The following is a 10,463-nucleotide window of genomic DNA, read 5'->3' as shown; positions in this document are numbered from 1 at the left end:
CAGGGGAGAGCGCGAACGCAGTCCCCCACTACCAGAAATTATGCAATCGAGATTCCCACATTTGGGGAATTCGCACGGGTCAGCAACAGCCTCAGTGCAATGGCTGAGCCTCGCTATGGGTGAACCAATTCAATTTTCAATTTTTAGGCGTTTATTTAAGTCAGGCACAGAGTTACATTTTACAACATGGTTTCAAGGTCAAAACACATTCAAAGGTTAACAAGCAAAATAGTTACATTTTACAGCAAGGTCAACGCATTCAAATGTTAACACAAAATTCTACATAACTCAGTGTTCTCTATTTTCCAGAGTTCCTTACATACCACAATTCCATATCGTTCCTTGTCCCTCCACACATAATCCTTTACCAAGGTTATGCTCAAATTAACGATTGATTCCGCTGAAAACAAAAGGCTCTTGTACACCATTAGGTTACGACACCTCCACATCGATTCTTTTGTGCAATTAATCAAGGCCCACCATCTTTCCCAGCCCTTACCGTCACCACTCTTTATAACCCCATACAGGACATCTGATTCCGTTGGGACTCTAAACAGGTCACCCAGCCATGGCCCCAATAAGCGCCAAACCCTCCGAGCCACCCCACATGACCACAGCAATTGTGAAACATCCTCATCTCCACCACACCCCACCCTGGGACATCTTGCACTCTTAGATGACCCCCGTCTCTTCAGAAAGTCTCGTGTAGGGAGACACCTCTGAACTGCCTGCCAAGCGAGCTCTCTATATGCATTGAACAAAAAAAGCGCATTGACATTTCTCCACACCCTAAGGCAGCTGGTTTCAGCCAGCACGCCAACAGTAACCAGTCTTGACCGTTCGGGGCTCAAACAACTCTCCACAAAGGCTCGGTCTACCCGACCAACATCCCGCCACTTTCCAGACTTTACAAAGGTCACCACCCTTTCATACAGCGGAGGTCTCTTCTCTGCATGAGGTCTTTTTAGGCACGGTCTTAACCCCACTTTCCTTAGGACTTGATGGCCTACCCAGAACATGGCGAAATTTGGCCATAGGCTCCTCCTATTTTCGTTTAGTACTGCATGCAATATGGGCGTCAGGAATAGAGCCTCCATTTTCTTTGCTAGATCAGGGACATTTTGACCCCCTTTCGGCAATGGTCTATACATTATCTCTCGTCTAATTCTCTCTTGCTGCGCTCCCCACACAAACTGTGGGGTGAGCTATGGGTGAACCACCTTCTTGATCATGGTATCTCCCTTGCCAGGTAAGTATGAGTTGTACACGTTCAGGTGGGCTGAACGATGCCCACGCGTGTTCCCCAGGAGAACGGTTGCAAAGCATTCGGAGATGTCTAGACTTTAATAAACACTGTAGACCACCGGTCACACGATGACAGGCGAATCTGAAATCAGCGTGATGGAAGCATAACGAAAGGAAACCTGGAGGTCCGAGTTATCGACACGCCACAGAAAGAATCCTTTTTTCTTTCTTAAACAACAGAATAGTGGTGGCGAGATGATGCCTCATGAAACGTCAAAGCCTCGCAGCCAGGTGAACCATCAAAGTGGTTCGACCTCGAAGCTTCAAATGAGTACGCTAGGGACAAGGAATGAAATTATGATGAAAGAAAGAGTTTCCTGTGATGATGTGATGTTTGCTTCGTACAACATCAAAACGTTTAAGAATTAAAGTCATTTCAGTGATACGTGTGAGTGTGCCGTTCATAAATATCTCCCGAGCTCATGGTAGAGAACAAATCATTTGACAAAGGTTTTAAGTCATCCCGGGCAAAATAGATTGTCTTATAACTACAGTAGCCTACTAATAATTGTAATAATAGAACTGCATGATGTCTGAGAACGAGTGTGATTAATTACATAGCCATAAAAGTGATCTTGGAACTGGGTAGGGTCTTCTTTTTGTAGAAATGTGCCAATTGTGAACCCATATCGCGGAACAGCCCGAGATGAAGCCTCGAACGTCACGCGCCACGTCATTTCGCCTATGTGATACGGAGCTTCGCTGGGGGAGGAGCCGAGGTACTCGACACACGCCCCGATGCCTCGACGCAAACCATAACATCACTACAACAGAATATCGTTGGAGTAATTGTAAACAGTGCGTTTGTGAATTGTAAATGACACTTTATTGTCTACAGGCGGACGGGTGTACTCTCAGGAGGAGTTTAGTTTTGTTTTTCACAGTGAGAGAGGGGTGCACCGGTCCTGGAGTTACTGCAATACCAGGTCGATGCGTGGAGTGGACGGAGCAAGCCCCTTTTCCATCTCCCAGTTCGAAAAATCAATTTAATATATGGTCCCCGGGTAGGGGACGTATCAGATATTAAACTGATAAGAACAGATACTACACTTGATCTTAGCCAAAAGGCCGAGAAGCGATGCACACACATGCTCAGACCAAGAGGCTAGCTTCCCAGACACGTCGCTCCACTTGGCGGTTTAACAGACAACGACGAAACAAAAAAAAGACCAAGCAATCTGTGTGCGTGTTTGTGTGTCTGTGAAAGCTGGAGAAATAAACCGAGGTCGCTACATCTCTTTGCTGCTGCCTGCTGGCAGTCTCACTATTCCGTCTGCATGTTTCACAAATAGAGTTTGGAGCAGTGGAGGCTTATATGAGACTACAGGTGAAGCAGTGAGTGAACGAAATGTTGAATGTATTTTCTTTCTTTATTTATTATTTATTATGTTACCTTTTTAAATTAGACCAGTACGTGAGTGCACTGAATTTCGTTGTACTTCTGTCCAATGACAAATAAATATATATCTATAACACCCGGAACTCTATTGCAGCCAATGAGCTCGAGTTGAAAAAGAAAATAGCTTACAGCGCGTGGTATTCCCCGGTGAAGCAGTCAACGGAGGATTCACTCAGGTACATTTTATCCCCTGCATCGTTTGCTAGTTAATAATTAGACATTTTTTTTTACGGTTTGTATTAAGCTGTTTCGATTTTGTAGAAAGAGAAAAGATTTCGACCGTGTCATAACGTGGTCGTTGTGTATAAAGGGAAGACGTAGAGGTTACGTTTTTAGCTGCTGGGTAGACTTTAGTCAACCTATCGCCGTTTTGTCGGTGAGCAACCATATTACCCGTGGGAAGTCTCGTTTTAATCGTGGCAATCTAAGCTTTCCAACGGTGTATGGCATTACTATATTCACCCAAGGGTTGTTGAAATAATAAGCTGATTAATGTGTGTTTTGTGACGATAGCTAGGCGCGGCTAACGACACTGTTTACAATAGTAAGGGCTACGTCGCATACCTGCAAACTTGTTGCTTTTCGGCGACAATCAACGTTTTCTTGGTCAATTTGATGTGGATATGTGTTAATATGGGTAAATGTGACTGTTGAGACAACAGCTGATGCGAGAGTAATTGTAACATGAAGCAATTTGGCGACCGTGTTAATCTCTTGACAATCTGGCGAGCTTGTTGTCCTAGGCTAATGCACCAACAGCAGATTTCTGTATAATAAAGGGCTACATATTGTCAATCTCAATGATCTGCTTTTAGTTTTACTCATTTATTCATGTTTTACAGTACCAGATGGAACATGCCTACACATCAGTGCACCGTGTGCGACAAGACATTCAGTGAAAAGTCCAAACTGGCGAGTCATCTGAAGATCCATGCAGACGCCAGGGAGACCTTTACCTGTGATGTCTGCGGGAAGAGCTTGGCCACTAAACCATCGCTGGTCAGCCATCAACAGCTACACCAGTACCCCAACATCATTTTGTACCGGCTAAGGAGAGGCCAGGCTGTACTGTACAGAGGCAGCAAGGTCTGTGGCAGAGGCCCGCAGCAGCACTGTTGTTGACCCTAAATGGCTGGATCTCAAGACAGCAGAGGCGGCTGCCAAGAGGTCGGGGGCTGAGCTGTGGAAAGGTCAGCTGGTCATCACGTTCGGGTAGTACGCCGGTCAGACCTTCAGGTGGCTTGTGGAGAATGATGTCGGCTGGCTGGTGTGGCTGCTGTTCCAGTACTGCCAGCAGGGAGAGCAGAACGAGCTGCTGAAGTGGCAGAAGGAGCGACTGCTCCTTCGGCCACAAGGTGACTCCTCACCTGAAAGTGCTGTCGGACGCACCGTTCCCGGAGGCTCCTGCGCTGCCAACATCCCTCCCTCCGCCAGACCGGCCTCAGGTCCAGTACCGGCTCATCCATCACGAGGCTGGAAAGAGACGTGGTGAGAAGCGGAGGTAAGTTGTCATAAGCACTTTGTTTCACCTGTTGGCTGTGGAAAGCAAATAGCACACACGTCATATCAATACTGATCACATGTGTATTTTATGTTTCCAGATTATTTGTTGATGTGCCACAGCCTGTGACTCCCGCGAACCGACCCGTTCAGCCCACTGGGTTGTCGTCCTCCACCCGGCCGAAGCCTGCTGCACTCACCCCCATTCTGCCGAGGCCTTCTGCGCCCACCCACCTCCAGCCGAGGCCACCCGCTGCGTTGACCTACGGCCCACCCCCTGTGTCGGCAGCACCCATACTGCAGGTCTTCCCCGCACAGCCACAGGCCCCCTCCGTCCTGTTTCGTGGGACATCCTGCAGCCAGAGCTTTGTCCCTCCTGCACCAACAGTGAAGGCATTCATGCCTAACAAGTCCTCAAGGCCATGTGGGCCTTGCCACATGCCAAACTGTGGTGGACAGTGGAAGAGGTACAACCCTTTCAAGGACAAAGTGGCTGGAAGCATGCAGAAAATGTTTTCCTACTGTCCATCCACTAGGAAGTCCACTACCCCTGGCTTCGACAATGTGGTGTATGACAACTTTGAACTCTTTAAGAGTGTCGTGGATGCAGAGTTGGAAAGGAGGACTGTGTGTGTGTGTGTGTGTGTGTGTGTGTGTGTGTGTGTGTGTTAGGGCTGGGCGATATATCGATATTTAAAATATATCGATATTTTTTCAAACGCGATATGAAACGAGACCATATCGTTAATATCGATATAATTTAATTTGCGTTGAAATTACAGCACATTTGTTCCAAATAACACCAGTTTCGAACCGCGCCTGCCGCCTGCTATTTCGTAACTCTGCTTATGTCTCTCCCGCTCTGCCTCCGGCTCACACACACAGCCTCTGCCTGCCCCCGGCCCCCTCCACTGACTCACGTCACTTTTTGAAACATGAGCCGTGTTCGAAATCGTTCACTATTTATTGGGTATTTTAAGTGCACTATATTGTGCATGAAATTAACCACTGAGAATTCGAACACCACTACAAAATGGCGAGCACCCTATATAGTGCACTATATCCGTGATAGGGAACGATTTCGAACACAGCTATGGAGTCCGCCTGCGCATGAAGCTTGCAGCTCCGAGGAGCTTGTTTGCAAGCGAAAGACCAACAGCTCCATAGTATGAAAATGGTTTGGATATAAGTTGTCTGACGAATTACAAAATCACGTAATTTGTGGAGAGTGCTTAAAAACTGTCGCAACCAAAGGGTTGCAATTCTGTCCATTATATTTCGGAGGCGCACAAAGCTTTTGGCCGTGATGTTATATATTATAATGTTCTCTAATACGAGGCGGAGGCAGTGTCTAGTCCACGGTTTATTCAACCATCAAACTGTATTCAATTCCGAACGGTAGAAATAGTAATATCAAATCTGCGCACGGAGCGCGCCGCACCCCCCCGCCTTCGACAAATATCGATATATATCTTATATCGATATTCTGCTTGAAGATATCGAGATATGACTTTTGGTCCATATCGCCCAGCCCTAGTGTGTGTGTGTGTGTGTGTGTGTGTGTGTGTGTGTGTGTGTGTGTGTGTGTGTGTGTGTGTGTGTGTGTGTGTGTGTGTGTGTGTGTGTGTGTGTGAATAACTTACCTCTGTGATGCCACTGTTCCTGTGCCATCTGTAAGAGAGAGAAAGAGGCTTGTTTGTGTGTGTTTGTCTCTGTCTTTGTGTGGGTTATTAAAGTGCTTCAGCAAGCACTATCTATTTATTTATATCGTTAAAAAAAATGCAAAAAAACTTTGTAGTATCCATTCTGGTCTATTTTCAATATCAAGGCCAATCTTTTTAACCTTAATCAGTTCCAATCTAACACAATCAGTTTACATACCCTTTGGTGGTTGTTCATGTTCAGATAATCTGTGTTTTTGTCATGCATGTTGTTTGTCTTTGTCAGCTTCATGTGTTTGTGATGTTTGTATGTATTTGTCTGCTTCAGTTTTAACAAAAGTTTGCTAAAGAAAACACAAAAAAACACAAAAGGGAGGAACAGCTTGAGCCTTTATTTGTTGATTGGTCACCTGAGTCTTTGGATAATCATGTTCATTATTGAACTTTAGCCTGTACAAGCCAATTGTTGAGTTGTATCTTGAGTACAAGTGTGTGTTCTTCAAATGTTGAGATTTTTGCATTATTATTAATGTTATTTATATGTGCCTTTCCTTTTGATGTGTGCATGTCTGTCAGCTCCATGTTTAACTAAATGTTTGCAAATGGTAGTACATGTTTGTCTCTCGTCTCATGCTCTCGTGTTCTCGCCTGTAGATCTGTACCTTGTTGTGGTGGGCGAGCTTTTAATTAAACAGATCTTGTTTACTTGTGTTTTATATGCATTGCCTTTTCAATGAAACCCATTTGGGGTGAAAAATAAAAGTTGTAAAAGAATTTGAGTCTCTTTGTGCTTGGCTTTCACAAGGGGTGGGGTAGTGGAAAGAAAAAACACACCAAAGAAATTAGAAGTCCTTGTGTCTTCTCTCCCGCAACCAGAGGTGTGAATACACCCCCACTTTGCTGGCTGCACTCCCTGTGTGGTCAAAATAATGAATTCTGTGAATGGCTCTGTCATCCAGACAAAGTGAGTGCACTGAATACATTCTTATTATTTTTCTTAATTCAGCCCAAAAATGTAACAATTAAACACTTTTCCACTTGATAATATGAATCTCATCAGCTACATCAACTCAAAGTATGAAAATAATAAACAAAACATTCAGCAGACTAGCGGATTTTGATAATCAAGGCCTTGCACATAATATTTCTGGAAATAAGGATCCATAATGAATGAAAGAAATGAATGAATGAATGAATGAATGAATGAATGAATGAATGCGTTATTCCAGACTCAGAGTTCCATATTTGAACGCAATGCATTACACTGCTTGGGCGTCATCGTTTGCGTGATCTTTTGAAGAAACGTAGCGATGCAAAACATGGTATGGACTGCAATATAGCACGATGAAGCCATTCATAGCTATTATTTCTTTAGAACAACATGATCAGGGGAGAGCGCGAACGCAGTCCCCCAGTACCAGAAATTATGCAATCGAGATTCCCACATTTGGGGAATTCGCACGGGTCAGCAACAGCCTCAGTGCAATGGCTGAGCCTCGCTATGGGTGAACCACCTTCTTGATCATGGTATCTCCCTTGCCAGGTAAGTATGAGTTGAACACGTTCAGGTGGGCTGAACGATGCCCACGCGTGTTCCCGTGGAGAACGGTTGCAAAGCATTCGGAGATGTCTAGACTTTAATAAACATTGTAGACCACCGGTCACACGATGACAGGAGAATCTGAAATCAGCGAGATGGAAGCATAACGAAAGGAAACCTGGAGATCCGAGTTATCGACACGCCACAGAAAGAATCCTTTTTTCTTTCTTAAACAACAGAATATCGTTGGAATAATTGTAAACAGTGCGTTTATGAATTGTAAATGACACTTTATTGTCTACAGGCGGACGGGTGTACTCTCAGGAGGAGTTTCGTTTTGTTTTTCACAGTGAGAGAGGGGTGCACCGGTCCTGGAGGTACTGCAATACCAGGTCGATGCGTGGAGTGGACGGGGCAAGCCCCTTTTCCATCTCCCAGTTCCAAAAATCAATTTAATATATGGTCCCCGGGTAGGAGACGTATCAGATATTAAACTGATAAGAACAGATACTACACTTGATCTTAGCCAAAAGGCCGAGAAGCGATGCCTACACACGCTCAGACCAAGAGGCGAGGTTCCCAGACACGTCGCTCCACGTGGCGGTTTAACAGACAACGAAAAAAAAAAAAAAAAAGAACGACCAAGCACCCTGTGTGCGTGTTTGTGTGTATGTGAAAGCTGAAGAAATAAACCGAGGTCGCTACATCTCTTTGCTGCTGCCTGCTGGCAGTCTCACTAGGCCGTCTGCATGTTTCACAAATAGAGTTTGGAGCAGTGGAGGCTTCTATAAGACTACAGGTGAAGCAGTGCTTCACCAAATTTTTTTTTAAAAATAAATAAACCAACAATACTATCGAATACTGCCAAAATGGTGGTGCCCACGATTTCCCCGCCCCAACAACGTCAACACCCGGAACTCTATTGCAGCCATTGCAGCCAATGAGCTCGAGTTGAAAAAGAAAATAGCTTACAGCACGTGGTTTCACTCAGGTAAATTGTATCGCCTTCACCGTTTGCTAGTTGATAATTAGACCTTTTTTTTTAAGGTTTGTATTAAGCTGTTTCGATTTTGTAGAAAGAGAAAAGATTTCGGCCGTGTCATAACACGGTCGTTGTGTATAAAGGGAAGACGTAGCGGTTACGTTTTTAGCTGCTGGGTAGACTTCAGTCAACCTATCGCCGTTTTGTCTGCGAGCAACCATATGACTCGTGGGTGGTCTCCTTTTAATCGTGGTAATCTAAGCTTTCCAACGGTGTATGGCATGACTATATGTACCCAGGGGTCGTTGAAATAATAAGCTGATTAATGTGTGTTTTGTAACGATAGCTAGGCGCGGCTAACGACACTGTTTACAATGAGTAAGGGCATACGTCGCATACCTGCAAACTTGTTGCTTTTCGGCGACCATCAACGTTTTCTTGGACAATTTGATGTGGATATGTGTTGATTTGGGTAAATGTGACTGTTTAGACAACAGCTGATGCGAGAGTAAGTGTAACATAAAGCAATTTGGCGACCGTGTTAATCTCTTGTTGCATGGGATGCGCTGCATACCTGGTAGACAGTAGCTAATTTCTAACAACATAGATAACAATCTGGCGAGCGTGTTGTCCACCTAGGCTAAAACACCAACAGCACATTTCTGTATAATAAAGGGCTACATATTGTCAATCTAAATGATCTGCTTGTTGTACTCATGTATTCATGTTTTACTGTACCAGATGGAACATGGAGGAGCCTACACATCAGTGCACCGTGTGCGACAAGACATTCAGTGAAAAGTCCAAACTGGCGAGTCATCTGAAGATCCATGCAGACGCCAGGGAGACCTTTACCTGTGATGTCTGCGGGAAGAGCTTGGCCACTAAACCATCGCTGGTCAGCCATCAACAGCTACACCAGTACCCCAACATCATTTTGTACCGGCAAGGAGAGGCCAGGCTGTACTGTACAGAGGCAGCAAGGTCTGTGGCAGAGGCCCGCAGCAGCACTGTTGTTGACCCTAAATGGCTGGATCTCAAGACAGCAGAGGCGGCTGCCAAGAGGTCGGGGGCTGAGCTGTGGAAAGGTCAGCTGGTCATCACGTTCGGGTAGTACGCCGGTCAGACCTTCAGGTGGCTTGTGGAGAATGATGTCGGCTGGCTGGTGTGGCTGCTGTTCCAGTACTGCCAGCAGGGAGAGCAGAACGAGCTGCTGAAGTGGCAGAAGGAGCGACTGCTCCTTCGGCCACAAGGTGACTCCTCACCTGAAAGTGCTGTCGGACGCACCGTTCCCGGAGGCTCCTGCGCTGCCAACATCCCTCCCTCCGCCAGACCGGCCTCAGGTCCAGTACCGGCTCATCCATCACGAGGCTGGAAAGAGACGTGGTGAGAAGCGGAGGTAAGTTGTCATAAGCACTTTGTTTCACCTGTTGGCTGTGGAAAGCAAATAGCACACACGTCATATCAATACTGATCACATGTGTATTTTATGTTTCCAGATTATTTGTTGATGTGCCACAGCCTGTGACTCCCGCGAACCGACCCGTTCAGCCCACTGGGTTGTCGTCCTCCACCCGGCCGAAGCCTGCTGCACTCACCCCCATTCTGCCGAGGCCTTCTGCGCCCACCCACCTCCAGCCGAGGCCACCCGCTGCGTTGACCTACGGCCCACCCCCTGTGTCGGCAGCACCCATACTGCAGGTCTTCCCCGCACAGCCACAGGCCCCCTCCGTCCTGTTTCGTGGGACATCCTGCAGCCAGAGCTTTGTCCCTCCTGCACCAACAGTGAAGGCATTCATGCCTAACAAGTCCTCAAGGCCATGTGGGCCTTGCCACATGCCAAACTGTGGTGGACAGTGGAAGAGGTACAACCCTTTCAAGGACAAAGTGGCTGGAAGCATGCAGAAAATGTTTTCCTACTGTCCATCCACTAGGAAGTCCACTACCCCTGGCTTCGACAATGTGGTGTATGACAACTTTGAACTCTTTAAGAGTGTCGTGGATGCAGAGTTGGAAAGGAGGACTGTGTGTGTGTGTGTGTGTGTGTGTGTGTGTGTGTGTGTGTGTGTTAGGGCT

At 46.2% G+C, this 10,463-nt stretch overlaps 3 non-coding genes and 1 pseudogene across 3 annotated transcripts; all 4 read right to left on the bottom strand.

Annotated features, from left to right (window-relative positions):
* Positions 1–136, bottom strand: LOC130383316 (U1 spliceosomal RNA; annotated as a pseudogene).
* Positions 137–2,194: 2,058 nt separating this feature from the next.
* On the bottom strand, positions 2,195–2,385 carry LOC130383332 (U2 spliceosomal RNA). Its single transcript, XR_008895771.1, has one exon. It is a non-coding gene; the product is annotated as a U2 spliceosomal RNA (small nuclear RNA).
* A 4,866-nt stretch (positions 2,386–7,251) lies between these two features.
* LOC130383314 (U1 spliceosomal RNA) lies at positions 7,252–7,416 on the bottom strand. The gene has a single exon (XR_008895755.1). It is a non-coding gene; the product is annotated as a U1 spliceosomal RNA (small nuclear RNA).
* Positions 7,417–7,760: 344 nt separating this feature from the next.
* Positions 7,761–7,951, bottom strand: LOC130383330 (U2 spliceosomal RNA). The gene has a single exon (XR_008895769.1). It is a non-coding gene; the product is annotated as a U2 spliceosomal RNA (small nuclear RNA).
* Between the last annotated feature and the right edge of the window lie 2,512 nt (positions 7,952–10,463).

Source organism: Gadus chalcogrammus, chromosome 5 (assembly GCF_026213295.1).
Source record: "Gadus chalcogrammus isolate NIFS_2021 chromosome 5, NIFS_Gcha_1.0, whole genome shotgun sequence".
NCBI classification, from domain to species: domain Eukaryota; kingdom Metazoa; phylum Chordata; class Actinopteri; order Gadiformes; family Gadidae; genus Gadus; species Gadus chalcogrammus.
Note: the sequence above shows the minus strand (reverse complement) of the source record. Positions and strands in the feature narration are given on the sequence as shown.